This window comes from Lepidochelys kempii, chromosome 20 (genome assembly GCF_965140285.1).
Source record: "Lepidochelys kempii isolate rLepKem1 chromosome 20, rLepKem1.hap1, whole genome shotgun sequence".
In the NCBI taxonomy this organism is placed as follows: Eukaryota; Metazoa; Chordata; order Testudines; family Cheloniidae; genus Lepidochelys; species Lepidochelys kempii.
The window spans coordinates 13,483,311-13,503,805 of NC_136399.1; the positions used below are offsets into that span (position 1 = coordinate 13,483,311).

At 51.5% G+C, this 20,495-nt stretch overlaps 1 protein-coding gene and 1 long non-coding RNA gene across 2 annotated transcripts in view; one reads left to right on the top strand and one right to left on the bottom strand.

The window, feature by feature from the left end:
* Window positions 1-20,495, bottom strand: part of LOC140900690 (E3 ubiquitin-protein ligase TRIM58) — a 496,272-nt gene that overhangs the window by 160,132 nt on the left and 315,645 nt on the right. The gene's annotated exons all lie outside the window — the stretch shown is intronic.
* Window positions 2,670-6,530, top strand: LOC140900827 (uncharacterized). Its single transcript, XR_012155724.2, has 4 exons — window positions 2,670-2,744; window positions 3,230-3,360; window positions 3,867-4,006; window positions 5,562-6,530. It is a non-coding gene; the product is annotated as an uncharacterized LOC140900827 (long non-coding RNA).

Here is a 20,495-nt window from a genome sequence, read left to right on the forward strand (position 1 = left end):
ATGAGTGGCTTTTACACTGCAGCCTGCCCCAGGGAGTGGGGGCTTGATAGTGACTGGCAGTAGCGCAGACTGAGGCAAGGTGGAGATTGGAGGGTTGTGGGTTCCCCGGAGAGGGGAGACCCAGAGGCAGGGTGTGGGGGGTATTGCCAGGGGGCAGCACCCCAGATAAAAAGGCACCAGGGTCCGGGAGGGCCAGGGGGCCAGGGGACAGTGAGACACCGGCCGAAAGAGGGTGCTCCGTGCTGGAAAGAGCTAATTCCCGAACGACCAGCAGGAGGCGCCGCAGGGGTGAGTCGTAGTGCTGCTCCCGTGCCATCTTCTGTTTCCAGCTCACACCCCATATACTTGGGTGGGAAGCTAGGAGTTGGTGACCTACAGCCAGCTATGCTGGCTCTACGCTATATCTGCTAGTTCTCTGTGTGTTAGGGATTTGCACATGCTGGGGAATTCCTAGCGGCCTCTTAGGGCAGCTTTGTGGCTACTTTGCCCTGCTCCACTGCAACATAGGGCAGCAAAAAGGTGACTTTACAACTAACCCCACCCCTATTTATGCACCTACATGTGATTGTTAGGAGTCTAAGTTTAGGTACCCAGGTTTGGAAAATTCAGTCACCTGGCATAAAGTTGTCTGACAAATATGCCTTTAAACATCATTCCCCTTGTTTTTCAAATATCTATTTTAAACACCACAATGTTGATAGAGATTTAGGTGCCCTAATCAGCACCTCTGCAGGTGGCTATAATGGGTATTTAGGCATAACTGCAGATTTTAGTGCTTAACTTTAGTCACCCAAAGCCTTTGTATTTGTATTGCCCAATCCTATGAGTTGCTGAGTGTTCTCAAACTCCCACTGATGTTGTTGGGAGATAAGGATGCTCTGCCCTTCAAAGAAGGCACTCAGCAGATATAACTCATCCTCCCAAGTTAGCTACTGTGATCCTCCACCTCCATATAAAAAGGTCACTGTATGGTCAGGTTTCTAGTCTCCATCACCACCTCATTCTCCAGTTTACTGTCCCCCTGGGTTCAGGGCCTGTGAGGATTCCTCAGGCAGCAGTTAGCAGAGGAGGGCGAAAGGCAGAGGGAGTCTGGGATGTTATTGCTTACAGCTCTCAATGGGGAGACAATGTTCCTCTAACAGTTGGATATTGGAAGGAAATCAATAGAGACCCCTGTTGAATTGACACATTCTGCTCATTCAAAAGCGACAATATTAAGTAATATGGGTTCCCCATATCTTGTAGTGTTTCCTGTTCTGGTGATTGCTTTCTATACCATATCTTGCAGCTTATTCCCTGTTCATGTCATCATATTATTGTTCCCTAGTATTCTCCTCTCTGTTTATGTGTAGTAAGGGGCACTGTACAAAAGACTGACGACTCTTCACATTTCTTTTTCAGGTGCTGGCCATGTATCTCACAAATAAGGTCAGATGTAAATAACCCAGCCCCAGACTTTGTATTCACTGTGCACACATTTCCTACGAAACTGTTTGAAGTATCTGCTTCAATTGCTCAGAGGCCTGATTTCTTCTTTCAGAGAAATTGGGGCTTCCTGCCTGTCCACTGTAACCATGATGTGCGGGCTTCTTCCCTTGCCCATTCTCCATGGAGATGGAAGAAGACCTCAGTGCCTCTCTGGGGTCTCTAACCACTCTTTCGGGATCCCCACAAAGCTAGATCTAATCTCTGTAGTTAGTGATCTGGGGACTGGTTCTTAATCATATTCTCTTCTTTGTTTTTCTGGGAATTCAGTGTTGCTGATGAATTCTGGCTTGTAAGCGGCACGGACTGTGTTTTGGTGAGTTAGCCTCCCTCCTGTCTAGCCTATTTCTGGGTCAGAAGGCTATCTGTGAACTGCGTCTGTTTACTTACAGACTTAGGATAGGTGCCTGTAATAGTGTGTGTGGGAAGGCATCTCTGCTTTTCTAAGCCAAGTCCCTGTTTGTATACTGCAAGACTTTATCAGAGAAGACCCATAGGATTCCCTAACTTCCCCCACTGCACTACAAGGGAATGACTGTCATTGGGTATCTCTGATAGGGTATGTCCTGCTGTGCTGACTGGTCTTGTGACTTCTCTGTATCAGGGACCAGCTCATTTTGTTAATAATTCACATTGGACTAGAGCTGGGTGAAGGCTGAAGGGTCAGTTCACTGTAGGGCTCACCAGTTAAACTCCACAGTTCAGAGAATCCTAGAAATGTAGGGCTGGAAGGGTCCTAGAAAGATCATCCCAGTCCAGCACTATACTTAGACCCTCCCTTACAGCTCTTTGTCTAATGGGTTCTTAAAAACCTCCAATGATGGTGTCATAAATATAAAGGGAAGGCTAACCACCTTTAAATCCCTCCTGGCTAGAGGAAAAAACCCTTTCACCTGTAAAGGGTTAAGAAGCTAAAGACAATCGCTGGCACCTGACCAAAATGACCAGTGAGGAGACAAGATACTTTCAAAGCTGGAGGGTGGGGCAGAAAACAAAGGGTTCTCTCGGTCTCTGTGTGGCCTTTGCCTGGACCAGACCAAGAATGCAGGTCAGAACTCCTGTAAAAAGTCAGTAAGCAATCTAGCTAGATGTGCATTAGATTCTGTTTTGTTTAAATGGCTGATAAAATAAGTTGTGCTGAATGGAATGTGTATTCCTGTTTTTGTGTCTTTTTGTAACTTCAGGTTTTGCCTAGAGGGATTCTCTATGTTTTGAATCTGATTACCCTGTAAGGTATTTACCATCCTGATTTTACAGAGGTGATTCTTTTATTTTTTTCTTCAATTAAAATTCTTCTTTTAAGAACCTGATTGGTTTTTCTTTGTTCTTAAGATCCAAGGGTTTGGGTCTGTGTTCACCTATGCAAATTGGTGAGGATTTTTATCAAGCCTTCCCCAGAAAAGGGGCTGTAGGGTTTGGGAGGATTTTGGGGGGAAAGACGTTTCCAAGCAGGCTCTTTCCCTGTTGTATATTTGTTAGACACTTGGTGGTTGAAGCAATAAGGTCCAGGGGCAAAAGGTAAAATAGTTTGTACCTTGGGGAAGTTTTAACCTAAGCTGGTGAAAATAAGCTTAGGGGGGTTTTCATGCAGGGCCCCACATCTGTACCCTAGAGTTCAGAGTGGGGAAGGAACCTTGACAGATGGGGATTCCACAACCTCCCTTTGAAGCCAGTTCCAGAGATGAACTATCTTTATAGTTAGAAAGTTTTTCCTAATATCTAACCTAAATCTCCCTTGCTGCAGATTAAGCTGATTCCTACTTCCAGTGCACATGGAGAACAGTTGATCGGGGTCCTCTTTAGAACAGTCCTTAGCCAAACCTCAAATATGTTAAGATAAAGAGGCATCTGGAGGAGGGAAAGCAGGTGACAGGGGTATGTGTGCAGCTTTCTTGGCTTGCCCAGGGCTCTGAGTCACCTTGTTACCCATCCGGCGAGAGGAAGATTTTCTCAGGGAGCTGATATCTAGTCAAGCATAACATCACCAGTCTGTTAGCCATCCTACCAATCTCCACAGGGCTCTGCCAGCCCTTGCTCTGCCGTGCACGGTAACAGTAGTTGCACCGCAGCCCCCAAGCCCCTCTGAAAGTGTCCCCCAGTAGCATCAGGTTACAGTCACAGGAATTACCACTCACACTCACAGAAATTACCAGGTTAGCTGTCCCCAAGGGAACAGAATCCAAACAGCGTGATTGGTACAGCTCAGGATCAGATCTTTGATAACCTCACAGCACTGAGATATATGCAGAGTGGAATAATCCTAAAGTTATTATCAAAGGTTAAGAGTTAAGAGGGACTGAGTCAGGATAATGGAAACAGAACTTGTTACATACAAAATGAAAATCATAACATGCTTCTTAGTCTAAATTTAACATTAACAGGCTAAAATCAACTATTACAGCAGTTTTTCCACCTAAAGTAATCTCCCAGCATCATTAACCACCGTGCCTTGGATCCAACTTTCATGAGGAAGGAAAAAGGCTTTTTGCATGCTGTGACCCCAAAGTAACAGGCACATCTGGTAGGCTCATTGATTAGGGTTACTCTTCTGGGGAGGGAGGGATTCTGTAATTCTATTAATGTGCTGCTTTTGTCACTTGTGTGTTCATAGAGAGCTCTACTCCTTCCTTCTGCAAGTCCCCTCCCAGTGGAGCCACCCTGCAGGACCTCGGTTCCCCAGGGCTGGGTCCCTCCAGCCTAGAACTAGATGAACACGCACGCACGCACACACACACGCACTAGCAGAGCAAGTCTGAGTGGACCGGGTCCATCAGCCCTCTCCAGCTGATCCCCACATATGTCCCTGTACTCAATGGGCTGGGTGAAGCAGCACTTTCAGCTTCCCATCCCCCTTATGTGCCCCAAGTTTAACACATCCCCATCCCACTTTCACGTTACAGTTGTACTGGCAGTAACCCACTTCATGAGCAAACCCCACAGTATTTTTGGGCGCTACCAGGACCTTTAGCTTCGGTAAAAGAAGGGTTGCTGCAGAGTAAATGGGGGAAGCGGAAAATACAGAGTAAAATTGGGAGGGAGAGAGAGAGAGGCAACCAGCTGAACCATAGAAGTTATTTATTGAATCATAGTGATAACTACACAAGGAGGGCTAAACAAACATAATGGTTACATTTGAAAGGTTAATACCTGAGGAAGAAAAGAAAACGGAGGGGCGAGGGGCAGGGGAATCTCACCCACTCCATGAGGCTTGAACTGGGCGGGGTTCCCGGTAATGGTGGTAGCTCAGGGTCCTGAGTGCTGGAGACAGGCAGAGCCCCCCGCACGATCAGTCAGGAGATGGAATCCCAGTGGAACTGATGCAGAGTTTGGGTCTATACATCAGAACCCTTACTTGGGCATAGGTAGGGGGTTTGTAGAGAAAATACAATAGTTCAAGGGAGAACACTAGATTTGTTTATGGGTAAACTGATGACTCAAGGGTTTTCTTCTTTGCCTTTGTTTCTGTCTTTCGTGAACAGCACATACCCTTCAATCCCTGTACTCCAGTCATGCCTGTTCCACCAGGTTTCTGTTATCCCTAGAGCGTCTGGTTTCACTTCCTGTATCAGTCACTCTAGCTCCTCCATTTTGTTACCCAGCCTCCTTGCATTGGTGTACAGGCATCTTAATTGCTGCTGCTTGGCTTCACCCACATTCCTCGCCCAATTGGGTACAGTCATTCTGCTTCCAGTATCGCCTTCCTGAATGGTATCGGCACTGTCCTTCCTCTAAATGTCCATTCTCCTACCCACTGCTGGTCCTTTCTCCATTGCTGTGTCTGTCCTTCTTGATTTTTTCCTTCCGGTCAATATTAGAATCAGGCATGGAGATTACGTGAGCATCTCCCAACCATCTCCTGTGAGTTCCTAGTTTAAAGCTCTTTTAACCAGTTGCACCAACTCCATCCCAAACGGCTATTTCCCTCCCTACTCAGGTTTCGGTCCATCCCATGAGAACAGTCCTCTGCTCGTGAATGCCTCCCAGCAGTCAAACATCCCAAAGCCCTCCTCCTAGCACCACTGCCTGAGCCCTCTATTGATCATCTCATCTTGTCTTGCCTTCACTCTCTCCTCTAGGGAGGGAAGAATCCCACTGAAGATCACCGGAGCCTCCATTTCCTTAAGTATCTTCCCTTGCCTGGCACAGTCTCCCTTGATGCGAGAATCTAGTGTCATTTGTTCCCACATGAGGGACAATCAGTGGATTCTTTCCTGCTCCCATTAGGATCCTCTTCAGCCTCATATCCACATCCTGAATCTTAGCTCCTGGCAGACAGCTCATCCTGTGCTCCGGATCAGCTCTGGTGACAGGCCTGTGTGTTCTTCTTAGTAGGGGAGTCCCCAGTCATGTTGACCTGCCTCCTCGTGGTGGTGGTGTGATTCTCAGGCCTAGCTCTTGAGCAGCTTTCTCCCCAAGAGGACAGAGCTCCTGCATCACCACAACTTGCCCCCACCCCGGCCTGCCCTTGCCTGGACAGCAGCACCCACAGCGTGGCCAGCTGAGGCATGGGGATGGGCTGTTCCCATCCCTCCCTGCAGGAAGTATCTGCACTTAATATTGTTCAGGGTGCCCTCGGGCAGCTTGGCCAGCTCTATGTCTCTCTCGGCATGGAGAGTGGTGTCTCGGGGCTGCCGGGTCAGGGCTTCCACCTAGAGAAGAACACACAGGCCACAGGAGAGACCAGGTAGGGGAGACCTTTGCCCTCCCAGCCAAGGGCTGCCTGGCATCCGAGAGAGAGGCACCTGGAGAGGTACAGAACCCAGGCATCCTGGCTCTCTGTTTTAACCCACAAGCCCTCTCCGAGCTTGGAAGAGAACCCAGGAGTCCTGATGCCCAGTCCCACCCTCCTCACTCTAGCCAGGAGACTTATTGAAACATCCCTGAGGGTGAGATTTTATCTGTATTCAGTTCTATTACTGTATTAGAGATAGATTTGCGTGTTTTATTTTATTTTACTTGGTAATTCACTTTGTTCTGTCTGCTACGACTTGGAACCACGTAAATCCTACTTTCTGTATTTAATAAAATCACTTTTTACTTATTAATTAACCTGGAGTATGTATTAGTACGTGGGGGGGCAAACAGCTGTGCGTATCTCTCTATCCGTGTTATAGAGGGCGGACAATTTATGAGTTTACCTTGTATAAGCTTTATACAGGGTAAAATGGATTTATTTGGGGTTTGGACCCCGTTGGGAGTTGAGCATCTGAGTGTTAACGACAGGAACACTTCCTAACCTGTTTTCAATTGAGCCTACAGCGGTTAGGGGACGTGGTTCAGACCTGGGTCTGGGTTTGCAGCAGGCTAGTGGGTCTGGCTCCAACCGGGTAGGGCACTGAAGTCCCAAGCTGCCAGGGCAGGAAAGCAGGGGCAGAAGTAGTCTTGGCACATCAGTTGGCAACCCCAAGGGGGTTTCTGTGATCCAACCCGTCACACTGGCTCAGCCTAATTTCCTGCAGACAGGCAAGGCTGGCACCCAAGGACCACGTTTTGGGCCTACCCTGTGTAACTGTGTGGTCCTTGGGACCCATCACACTGAAGGGGTCACTCCCAAGGGACTGGTTCCAGGGGGAGAGGCATAGGCTAGACCCTGTAGCTCTGTGACAGGGAGGATGACTCACCAGAGAGAGGGGGAAGCCTTGGCATTTAACCTCCTGCAGCTGTGTGGGCACGTGTGTGCGCCGGGGCTGCACCAGCACCAGTGTCCAACCTCGCGGAGTCCACCCCGGAGCCAGGAATAGAGCATGGGGAGCCGGATCCCGCGGCCAAAGGCCAGGCAGGACCGGGAGCCTGTGGCCAAAGGTGGGGCTGGCAGAGGAGGGTGGGCGGGGGGCGAGCAGGAGCTGGTTCTGAGCTGGGAAGTGGCCCTGCATGGCACTGAAGAAGGCACAGCGAGTGACTGGGAGGCCGTGCTGCAGCCCACAGGGCGTATGGCATGATACCCCCACGTGTCACCTCTGCTGCCAAGGTTCCTCCAGGGCAGGCCACGGAGCCGCACCGCCCCCTGAGGCCGAACTGCTGCGGTGCCGGCAGCACTCCGGCTTCACCCCCTGAACTCTGCTCAGCGAGTCCAACGGAGAGATTCCTGGCAGAGTCCACTCCACAGGGACCGATGCACCAGAGACACTCACCCAGGCGGGTTGATTCGGCAGCTGGAACCCAGCATGGGAAGTGCTCGCTTCACCATGAGCCTTAAAGCACAGGCAGTTCCCGCCAGCCCAGAGCAACGCCATGCCAGCTGTCTCTGACTCCCTTCCTTGGGCCAAGCAGTGAGAGCTCCCAGCCTATTCCAGAAGCGCACTCTTTTCCCCCCACCTCCCACCACCCAGTCCTTTGGTCTCAAGCCAGGGTCTCTGCTCAGCTTCCCTGCTGACAGGCGGTGGGGCACTGGTTGCCAGTTATCCATGTCCTGGTGACCGGGGTTTTCCACTGATATGGGTCGGCCTCAGCCAGTCCTGTCTAATGACCACTTCAGCCCCTTCAGACAGCGAGGACACACACACACCCCTCCCCCTCCCCCTCATGTCTCTCAGTCTGCCCTGAGAGCAAACAATCCTTTTCCCCTACTGGGTAGCCATGCAAAATATAGGGGAAACCGAGGCAACGGGACTCCAAAATATTACCAAAAATTCCCATTTTGTCACACCTGCCCCTGTGGTGTAGGATCCCAAAGAGACAACAGAGCCCCAAGGACTGGGCTGTTCACAGTTAAGCCGAGGCAGGCTGGGTGTGGGCATGCAGCCTGGCTGGAGACCAAGGGAACAGATGGCTGCAGGGTGCTTCTGGGAGCAGAGACTCCAAATAGGAGACCACGAGGATGGAGCTCAAAGGATCAGGACGTGGCACAGCCCTGGCTCCCACCACGACAAACTGTCCCATGCTCACCTGTCTCATGCTAACCTAAGGGTCCCCAACACCCTATTGCAGGGGATTAGTAACTACCCCCGCTCTGGAAAGGCCGCACAGTGTCACTGCAGGTACTAGCTTATGCAGCAATCCCTGACAGGGAACTGTCCCCAAACATGAGCTCACTGTGGGCAGCAGGGGCCGCTGGAGCCCAGAGGCCCAGGCTCAGAGGTGCTGAGGCTGTGTGGCTTGCCCTGCGGAGACAATGTGACCCCTGGGATCTGATGCATTACAGGGCTCACCCCAGGATGCTCTGCAAAGGCCGCAGCTCAGACCCCAGACCCTGTGAATCAGGAACAACCGGTCCCAGCACATAGAGCAGCACCACAAGCCAAGCACCTGACCTGACCAGGCTGTGACCGCATGGGCCACATCACAGGGAGGGGGGCTGCACTGCAGGGTGCCCGGGCTGTACAGTAGCTGGGTTGGCTGCTCCATCAGCGAGGCTGCCCCTGGCCAGGTCTTGGGAGAGGAGGGAGAACCCCCCACAGCCTGCCCTTCGGCGAGTGACTATTCCCGCCTGCCACACACCCCACCCCTGCTGGCAGAGGGACCAATGTGAGCGGGGCAAGGCAGCCACACACAGCACTAGAGGAACTGGAAGCCAGCAGGCTCCCCACAGCTCAAACCAGGGGGAAATTCTTTCCCAGTCCCTCCAGCAGTCCAAGAACAGTGTCTGACCCCATCAGCCCCTCCACCCACCTCCTGGGCAAGTACCAGAGCCTCCCATCCCACCAGGAGCTGTGCTGCCTTGGGCCCGGGACCGTGGGCTATGCCAGCGGGCCAGCACTTCCACTGCCCACGGGAGGGACCACTACACTGCTCCATATCCCCCAGGAACACAATCCCTCCAGGAGACACCACACCTGGCCCCACCTGCCAGGCATAACCCCCAGCCGCCCCTCCTCACCATGCTGGTCTGGAGCTGATTTTCCACAAAGACCTTAAGGTTGGGCAGCACGGCTGTGAGCACTGCATCCTGTGTGGAGAGAGATGCAGACAGCGCCTCAGCGCCGGCAGGCAGGCTGATGCTGCCATCAAAGCCCATGGGCCCAGCCCTCTGGCTGCTCCCCCCAACATCTGGGCATAAGGGTTTCTCTATAGCACCTTCCATCCCAACACGCCTTGCTGAGTGTGCAGTGTGTGCAGGGACCACTGGCCCACCACAGAAATGCAGCCACCACTGGAGTGAGGCTGACAGCTGTTCAAGGGGCACGTAACAGTGCAGAAGTAGAAAGGACCTTGAAGTGGAGGGCAAGACTCCAGCAATCCTGGGAGACTGTGTCCTGGGCAGGCCCCAGGAGGCCACACCTTCCCAGACACATCCCAGAGGGCCGCTGGGCTCTGGAGAGGCTTCTGCCAAACCCAGGACCACATCTGGGAAGAAGGTTCCCATGGGAGATGGGGGATCCTTGGAGCTGGAACGTGACCTGGATGCTGGATTGAACATTCCCAAGTCAGAGGGGAGGGGCATCCTGCTGGGGCAAGTGCAGGTCCTGGGGAGGACTCTGACTGGGATTCCAGCCAAGGTGCCCTGCACTAGGGAAGTGTCCCCAGCCCCCAGGAAATGGTGCTGGTGGGGAGGGTCTCTTCAGGTCCTTGTCCAGTCAGTGGACAGCACCAGAAGGGGGAGCTCTCTGAACGTGGGTGGCCCGGGTAGCACGATGGGTTGAGAGGCTGGGAACTCGTTCGCTCCAGCGACTGCCAGGCTGCGGAGGACAAACTGCCAGGGGCCCCAGCAAGGAACTAGACAGCACCTACCTCCTGCTCATCCTGGGGCTCGGACTCACTCTGCCCCATGTCTGCTCCCGGCCCTGGTCCCAGGCCTGTCCCAGAAAGGTGCCTGAGAACAAGCAGAGACCTTTATGCTGTGCCCTTTGGGGGAAGCCAGGGTACACCATGCCCAGCTCCCATGACCCCCCAGCACCACAGATCTCCTTCCTCACCCTCCCAATAGTGTCCCTCCCTCACCGAGGGCCCCATTCCCCCCACCCCACCTCCCCAAGACAGCACCCTCCCAGCCAGCCTGTTACCTCCTGGCTGGGAACACAGGTCACTGGGCAACATGGGGCTGGCCCTTCCCTCACTGATCCTTACCCTACTGCCCTTGACCTGAACTGCAGACACACCTGGGGAGCAGCTGGTCCTGTGGGGCTTCCCACCAGTGCTAGTCCCACTGTTTGGGGCAGGAGTGTTGCTGCTTGATGTCTGCCAAGGAGAAAGGTCTCAGGCAGAGTCCAGACCCTGCCCACTCACCTCCTGAGCCAGGGGTGTCCCTGCCCCATTCCAGGGCAGATGGGCCCTCTGCACCTGCCCTCCAAGTCACCACCTTGTCTATCACCAGACACAGACCGGAGATGCTTTGCCCAAGAACACAGGCACCATGACTCAGACCCCAAGCCCCTGCCAGCCGTGCAGCGTGCGGGGTGTGGAGGAGAGAGTCCCAGTTCGCACTGTGGAAGTGGGCAATTTCCAGCTCAGGACAGGGCTGGGCACTGGGGGTCAGGCCTGTACTGAGACGCAGGGGCTGCCTCCCAGCATGGGCAGACGGGTACACAGGAGTTCGGCTGCTTCCAACAGCAGCATGGCCACGGCAGCCGGTTGACTCCCAGCTGAGTATGTTCCCTGGGGGTGAGCGGAATTGTACTCTGGCGGCCACCCGCACACTGGGGCCACACGGCTATTGTTCACGCGCCAGCTTGTGTAAAACTGTGCCTCTCTCCACCTGGCTAGGGAGCAACCTCCTAGCTGCTGTGCAGATAGACCGGGGTGACCAGCCTGAGACGGAGCCAGAATTTACCAAGGTGCCTTGCCAAAGAGCCACAGTAACACGTCAGCAGCCCCCCGTCAGCCCCCCCCCCACCGCCCCCCGTGTCTCCCAGCCACCAGCAGCACCGCCAACCAGCACCGAACTCTCCATCCCTCTGCCTCCCCCCGCCGCCATCCGCTGTTCTGTGGCGTGCCGAAGGCTCGCGGGGGAGGGGGGAGGAGGAGCAAGGGCGCGGCAGACTCCGGGGAGGGGGGGGCCTTGGGGGAAGGAGTGGAGTGGGGCTGGGGGCTGGGGCTGGGGCAGAGCCCGGAGTTGAGCAGTGAGCACCCTGTAGCACACTGGGAAGTTGGCGCCAGTAGCTCCAGCCCTGGAGTTGGCGTCGATACAACGAGCCGCATATTAACCTCTGAAGAGCCGCACGTGGCTCTGGAGCCGCAGGGTGGCCACCCCGAGACAGACCGTAGGCAGGGAGAGGCCAGTTAAGGCCACCCAGGCCGTGTGTTGCCTGGGGCAGATGAGGAAGGATGTCCAAGGGGGTGCCAGCCCCTAGAGAGGAGGGGGTGATAAGACAGACTCACTCATTCCCTCCAAGAGGGACAACCCCCGCACCCCCCAATCCCTCGTTAGTAACGTTCTCCCCCACGCTGTGTTGGCTTCCATCAGAGCAGCACTAGCCAGTGCTGCCCCTGCAACCTCTCCTGCCAGTGCTGCCCTGCCCCAGCCCCCCGTGCGGGCGCCGACCCTGGGCTGAAATGGCTCCAGCAGGACATTCTCGCTGCACACCAGGACCTCACCAGGAACTCGCTTGCTGCAGCCTGGACACACGGGCAGGGCAGGCAAAGCGGCGATACACAGGGGCAGCTTAACCTTCGCCGGCCAAGGCCGAGCTCTGTGGTCTCAGGGGAAGGGGATGCCGACAGAGCCCTGGCCGGCCAGGGAACACATGGGAGAGGCTGTTGGAGGGCCAGGGCCAGCACCAGTCCCCTAGGGAGGGCTGTTCACCTCCTCTCTCCACTGTGGAATATCAGAGCTAACTTTGATTCCATTGGGAGTCTCGTTACAGGCTGTGGAGCTCACTTTGGGCTCATGGTGCACCAGCCCTGAGGCTCCCCTACTAGAAGCTGAAATCATGAAAGAGCTAAATTTACTAAGAGCTGCAATCCCTGAGCGCTGTGTTAAGTAGTGGGGGAGCCTGAAGATCTAGTGTGGAGCAGTTTGCGGGACGGCGGGAGCGCCCTGTGGACAGGCTGGTGGAGCAGTTCGTAGGACGGCGGGAGCTGCTGGTGGGACGCGGGGCAGTCTGTGGGACGGCGGGAGCTGCTGGTGGGACGCGGGGCAGTCTGTGGGACGGCGGGAGCTGCTGGTGGGACGCGGGGCAGTCTGTGGGACGGCGGGAGCTGCTGGTGGGACGCGGGGCAGTCTGTGGGACGGCGGGAGCTGCTGGTGGGACGCGGGGCGGTCTGTGGGACGGCGGGAGCTGCTGGTGGGCTGCGGAGCGGAGCAGTTTGTGGTGCAGCGAGCGGAGCGGAGCGAAGGCCCATGGAGCTGTGGGGCGGTCAGGGGGCCTTTTGCCCCCGCCCCCATCTCCACCCAGGTTGGGAGGTAAAGCTCTGCAGATCAGAACTCTGGGGCTGCCCTGACCAGGGACAGAGACTTTTGGGCCATTGGACTTTTGGGACTTTGGGTGATTTGGGGTTGCTGGACTCAAGAACCAAAGGGAAAGGGCATGCCCCAATTTGCTTGGGGTGGGGTTTTTGCTCATGGGTTGTGTTATGAATCCTGTTGGTGGTGTTTCCCCAACATAATGCCACATTGTTTCTCTCTGTTATTAAAAGGCTTTTTGCTACACTCAGACTCTGTGCTTGCGAGAGGGGAAGTATTGCCTCTTGGAGGTGCCCAGCAGGGGTGGTATATATTTGTCCCAGGTCACTGGGTGGGGGCTCGAGCCCGTTTGCATTCTGTTATTGGAATGGAACCCCTAGATATTGAACCCGGCCCTTGTTGCTGCCAACTCTGACGGGCAGAAGGGTTACACAGACTTAAAAGTGGCAATTCTTCAACAAAAAAAATCGTCAAAAACAGACTTGAACGAGAAACTGCAGAACTGGAAGTAATTTGCAAACTGGACACTATCAAATTAGGCCTGAATAAAGACTGGGAGTGGCTGGGTCACTACAAAAAGTAAAAACAATGAGAAGTCCTTGTGACACCTTAGAGACTAACACATTTATTTGGGCATAAGCTTTTGTGGGATATAACCCACTTCATCAGATGGGTTTTAGCCCACGAAAGCTTATGCCCTAATAAATCTGTTAGTTGCTAAAGTACCACAAGGACTCCTTGTTGTTTTTGCTGATACAGACTAACATGGCTACCCCTCTGAAACTTGTCACCACTACAAAAAGTAATTTTCCCTCTGCTGATACTCACACCTTCTTATCAACTGTTGGAAATGGGAGACGTCCACCTTGATTGCATTGGCCTTTTAGCACTGACCCACCGCTTGGTAAGGCAACTTCCATCTTTTCATATATATATAGTGCTTACTGTATTTTTCACTCCATGCATCTGATGAAGTGGGTTTTAGCCCATAAAAGCTTATGACCAAATAAATTTGTTAGTCTCTAAGGTGCCACAAGGACTCCTTGTTGTTTTTGCTGATGCAGACTAATGCGACTACCCCTCTGAAACCTGAATTACGAGAGAGGCAGAAACGGCCACTAGAGGGAGCCATGGAGATTGCACTCTTTGAATCCACAAAGAAAAATACACAGACATTTGAAAAGACCATGGGGCTAGGAAGAAGGGCCTTGGTAGGGCGTGAGTACGATAATGACCCAGGCTTGGTCCTGTCATCCCCCTCGTTATCTTAATGCAAAGAGAAATGATGTGACATTGACCCTGGAACTAGATACAGGAGTGGCGATGCCCATGGTCGCTCAGGGGGTTATGTGGAAGTGTGAAAGGGAAAAGAGGACTTGTGTGCAGGTATTTTAGTTTGGTTAAGAGACCGAGCAAGAAACAGGCCAACCTTAACCCTAATAATGCGAGATTTGTAGAAGCGGGGTTTGTGCGAGGCGGATGGGAAAACTACAAGGGACCTTGCTTTAAGATAAGAATGGAACGCAATGTTGACTCAGGATAATGGGATGAAAAATGTATAAACAGGACACAGATATATGTAATGAAAGGGGATAAATATTGCTTTATATTGTTTGTACTTTGAAGATTTGCCTAAGGACAGACACTCTGTCCAATTGCTGTCATCCCTGAAATTGCATGAATAAACTGTCTCTGATTTGTTGTAAGAGTGAAGACTGAGTTTTCTTCCACAGTTACAAATCCCCTGTGGGATGATTGAGAGACACTGAGCTGCTTTTACAGAATTACAATACTGGGCAGACAGGAGTATTAGGCAGTCTCCCAGTCACTGCAATATATAAAGGTAGCTGTTCCCCATTAGAGTTAATTGTAACGGAAGGAAATGGTCCCCCATTGATGGGCAGAAAGTGGGTATCCAACGTTTGACTGGATTGGAGTGTGGTGCACCACATGCCAGACAGAGATGGGGAACGGAAAGAAAACTACAAAGCTGTATATAATACAGACATGGGATTGGTAGAAGGCACAGCAGCAAGGCTGGTTGCATCTGACAAGGCCATTTCTAAACCCACTGTGACAAAGTGGGAATTTTCTGTGATATTTTTTATTATGCCTATATGTGCCTCAGTTTCCCCTATGAGCTGCAGGGTTACCCTAGGGGGTAAAAAGGCTTGTTTGCTCTCTGAAGAGGCTCAGAGACTCTGGTGTGAATGGCTCCTAACTGTCTGGGGCTTGGGCCCCATATCAATGGAGTTCTCAATAAGACAATGGCAAACCCAATCACAGAGCCTTTGATAGCAATGACCATGGATGGCCCACCTCTCAGCAGGAAGCAAGCAGTGTTTGCCCAGCTGGAGAACAAAGGACTGGGGAGGTGCCAGGGGGTGATTAAGTGTTGGCTTCTGAGGGCTTCTGGGCACACACCTGAACTGGGACAGAGTGATCAGAGGGACAGAGCTTTGGGCTCTGTCCTGACCAGGATGGACTCTGCTGTAACATCCTTTTCTCTGTGCTAGCCAAGGACTTCCTTTGCTGTGTTCCAGCTGGGTGTCCCTACGGATGCTGCTGGAAGAGGAGCATTACTCCATGAGATTGTACAAGTCCCCCTCAGAGATCTGCCTCAGTTGGACTTGCTGAGTGGCACACTCAGTGTGAAGCAGGGGTGCTGAAGGCCCAGAGGTCCAGCCTAAGGAGGCAATGAAGCCATGTGCTTTCCCTGGAGGAAGAGTGAGGTCACTAGGGGCCTGGCTCACTGAAGGAGTTCTCCCAGAGGCTGTTGCAAAGCTGGGCTCATAGCTCCGGTCCTGTGGATTGGTGACAGAGACCTGTTCCATATGCTCTGCGATAGACAGCGGAAAACCAAATGGAGGAATTGCAAAATGGTGTAAGTTCAAGATCATTGAATGGGCTGCCCCAGTTGTGTGTACCCCAAAGAGGGATGGCAGCAGAAGAATTTGTGGGGACTATAACATCACCATAAACTCCGGGCTGAAAGTGGCCCAATATCCAATTGCTAAACTACAAGATTTGCAGAACTGACAGCAGGAGTGATGTTTCCCAAGCTAGACTTGTCTCAAGCCTACCAGCAGGGGGTGCTGGAACCAGATTAAAAAATATCTGACCTTGAAGCCACATAAGGGGCCATTGGGTGTGAAAGCTGATCTTATGACCCCCTTGCGGGGAGCTAGTGCACCTGCTGTGTATCGAAGAGTAACGGTCAGGCGCGGCAGGGGGTGAATGGTGAGGACGGTTATTTTGATGACCTATTGATAACAGAGGAATTCAGAAGGGCTAGAGGAGGTTCTACAGAGATTGTTAACTCTAACGCTATATTTTTGCGAAGATAAGTGTACGTGTTTCAAAATCAGGTTACTCGCTTGGAGCATTGTGGCGGTGGAGAAGGGTAAACCCGTTAAAAGAAGCCACTGAGAATGCACCAGTAACACAGAATGTCTTGGAGTTTAGATTGTTTCTGGCCCCGTTAAACTGCTATGGAAGGCTACTTCCAAATGGAGCCGCATTAAGCAGTCCGATGTCCACGCTGTTATGGACAAATACGAAGCCAGTTTGGACAGAAAAGGAAAACAAGGGTTTTGAGGCCTCAAAAAAGAATCGGAGTCATTCCAGGCTCCTGGAATATTTCAGTCCGGGATCCCCTAGCACTGGTCTGTGAGTGAGGCCTCTCCTATAGGTGCTGGGGCTGTCACTGCACACTGGTAAAGATGGGAGTGAAAACCCCAGAGAATTCACTCCAGAATGTTCTCAAAGGCTGAGAGAAACTATTCACAGATAGAAAAAGAGGCTTTCGGCACCATTTTGGGGGTAATTAAACTCCATGAGGACCTGTTTAGACAAATGTTTGCCCTCATCACTGATCATAAACCCTAGGCCCAAAGGCAGGGGTTCCACTGAACTGAGCTGAGCTTCAGAGATGGGCTGTGATCTCCGCTGCCTACCAGTAGGTGTGTATCATACCCCATCAGAGGCGCTGTCCCATTTGTGTCTTTACACAGGGAAGCAGAGAGGATCCTGACGCAGGGAAGAAAGGTAAGCAGCAGGATACGGACCCTGGACTTCAGGAAAGCAGACTTCGACTCCCTCAGGGAACGGATGGCCAGGATCCCCTGGGGGACTAACTTGAAGGGGAAAGGAGTCCAGGAGAGCTGGCTTTATTTCAAGGAATCCCTGTTGAGGTTACAGGGACAAACCATCCCAATGAGTCGAAAGAATAGTAAATATGGCAGGCGACCAGCTTGGCTTAATGGTGAAATCCTAGCGGATCTTAAACATAAAAAAGAAGCTTACAAGAAGTGGAAGGTTGGACATATGACCGGGGAAGAGTATAAAAATATTGCTCGGGCATGTAGGAATGATATCAGGAGGGCCAAATCGCACCTGGAGCTGCAGCTAGCAAGAGATGTTAAGAGTAACAAGAAGGATTTCTTCAGGTATGTTGGCAACAAGAAGAAAGCCAAGGAATGTGTGGGCCCCTTACTGAATGAGGGAGGCAACCTAGTGACAGAGGATGTGGAAAAAGCTAATGTACTCAATGCTTTTTTTGCCTCTGTTTTCACTAACAAGGTCAGCTCCCAGACTGCTGCGCTGGGCATCACAAAATGGGGAAGAGATGGCCAGCCCTCTGTGGAGATAGAGGTGGTTAGGGACTATTTAGAAAAGCTGGACGTGCACAAGTCCATGGGGCCGGAGGAGTTGCATCCGAGAGTGCTGAAGGAATTGGCGGCTGTGATTGCAGAGCCACTGGCCATTACCTTTGAAAACTCGTGGCGAACCGGGGAAGTCCCGGATGACTGGAAAAAGGCTAATGTAGTGCCAATCTTTAAAAAAGGGAAGAAGGAGGATCCTGGGAACTACAGGCCAGTCAGCCTCACCTCAGTCCCTGGAAAAGTCATGGAGCAGGTCCTCAAAGAATCAATCCTGAAGCACTTGCATGAGAGGAAAGTGATCAGGAACAGCCAGCATGGATTCACCAAGGGAAGGTCATGCCTGACTAATCTAATCGCCTTTTATGATGAGATTACTGGTTCTGTGGATGAAGGGAAAGCAGTGGATGTATTGTTTCTTGACTTTAGCAAAGCTTTTGACACGGTCTCCCACAGTATTCTTGTCAGCAAGTTAAGGAAGTATGGGCTGGATGAATGCACTATAAGGTGGGTAGAAAGCTGGCTAGATTGTCGGGCTCAACGGATAGTGATCAATGGCTCCATGTCTAGTTGGCAGCCGGTATCAAGTGGAGTGCCCCAAGGGTCGGTCCTGGGGCCGGTTTTGTTCAATATCTTCATAAATGATCTGGAGGATGGTGTGGATTGCACTCTCAGCAAATTTGCGGATGATACTAAACTGGGAGGAGTGGTAGATACGCTGGAGGGGAGGGATAGGATACAGAAGGACCTAGACAAATTGGAGGATTGGGCCAAAAGAAATCTGATGAGGTTCAATAAGGATAAGTGCAGGGTCCTGCACTTAGGATGGAAGAATCCAATGCACCGCTACAGACTAGGGACTGAATGGCTAGGCAGCAGTTCTGTGGAAAAGGACCTAGGGGTGACAGTGGACGAGAAGCTGGATATGAGTCAGCAGTGTGCCCTTGTTGCCAAGAAGGCCAATGGCATTTTGGGATGTATAAGTAGGGGCATAGCGAGCAGATCGAGGGACGTGATCGTTCCCCTCTATTCGACATTGGTGAGGCCTCATTTGGAGTACTGTGTCCAGTTTTGGGCCCCACACTACAAGAAGGATGTGGATAAATTGGAGAGAGTCCAGCGAAGGGCAACAAAAATGATTAGGGGTCTGGAACACATGACTTATGAGGAGAGGCTGAGGGAGCTGGGATTGTTTAGCCTGCAGAAGAGAAGAATGAGGGGGGATTTGATAGCTGCTTTCAACTACCTGAAAGGTGGTTCCAAAGAGGATGGCTCTAGACTGTTCTCAATGGTAGCAGATGACAGAACGAGGAGTAATGGTCTCAAGTTGCAGTGGGGGAGGTTTAGATTGGATATTAGGAAAAACTTTTTCACTACGAGGGTGGTGAAACACTGGAATGTGTTACCTAGGGAGGTGGTAGAATCTCCTTCCTTAGAGGTTTTTAAGGTCAGGCTTGACAAAGCCCTGGCTGGGATGATTTAACTGGGAATTGGTCCTGCTTCAAGCAGGGGGTTGGACTAGATGACCTTCTGGGGTCCCTTCCAACCCTGATATTCTATGATTCTATGAAAACCCTGTGTGTACAGTCTCTTGGCTCACCACCCTATTACAGCTAAGGAAATTGCTCTGGAAACAACCACAGACCCCGCTTTAGTTAAGGTGATGCACTAAGCACTTTCATGGTGGCCAAATCACACAATCAAAGAGCAATCTGGCCCTTGCTATTTCAGGAAAGTGGAGTTATCCATGGACAATGGTCGTTTGCCATGGCGCCCATTAGTAATAATACCCGAAAGCTTACAGAAAAGGCTGCTAGTGGAATTACATGAGCAGCACCAAGGGGTGGTAATAACGAAAGGGGAGGTGTTACATAGAGACTCCTTGGCAAAGGGTCCCCTGTTCTTTGCACACATCTCTCACCTCTGACCTGATAAACTCTCTACGCCAACCAGGACTTGCAGGATATTGCTCCATGAACAGTAACGTATCAGGTATCTACAGAAAGCTCAGAACTTGTCAAGATTCATACTCATTACAAGACATACGTATGCACAGGTAATATTTAAGGAATAATGTATTAATAATAATAATTATTAAGCTTTATAAACTTGGAGTCAAAGTCAGTCACCAGGGGATAATATGTCTCCGGGATGGCCTGTTTAAGCAGGAGAGAGGTGTACCTGCCCTGGTTGGCCGGTGATGTAATGCAAGGCTCAGTTGTCCAGCCTTGCTCCATCCCAAGACTATCCATGGAAAACCATCAGAGAGAACTGCAAGTAGTCAAAACCTCTTGGAGGTAAAGAAAGGAACTTTACAACAGACAGGGGATCACCCAGTCTAGGAATAGAGACTGGGAAGCTGGAAGACCAGGTGCCAGCTCATGTCAAGACCCCTAGGCCTCAACTGAACCCTGACAAAGACATAGCTGGAACCAGTCTGGCTCGCCTGGGTGTTAGTGTTGTTAAACTAGGTATTAGGTTTGTGACACAGGGCCAGAAAGGGTTACACAACTAGCAGGCTGATTGACCCAGATTCAACCTTTAAAGACATATTAGTAGATAATGATTGTGTTTTTTGTCTGTTTACATATTGTTAGAGTTTGACAATGTAAGCAAATGGTTCCTGTCTATCGCTGGATTCTGTTAATTCAGAGATCAAAAGGCAATGTTAACGTTTAGATGAATTGTGAATGTAGTAATATCATCGTCCTTATTTCTCTTTGAAGTTTGTGGTAAACTACCTGTAAATGGCTGAAGATGGGCAGTTGCCTTATGTTAATCCATGTAGCTAATTATCGGTGATGCTTAGGAAATAGGAGGTCTCCTTCAAAGCTAGGATAATTGCCTATTGTTCACCCAAGGACTGCACGCTGTCAAGAGGCTGCTAGAAAACTATAAAAAGAACTCTAGGGCCCTGATCCTATCATCTCTGATCTGCTTAAGCTTCATGAGGGGAAGTTTGAGTCACAAGAATGAGGTCTCCAGTCCCACCTGAGTCACCCTGATATTGGACATTGGACTGCCACACATATGGACTAATTCTGAAAGTACTTTTTTCAACTCTAAAGCTC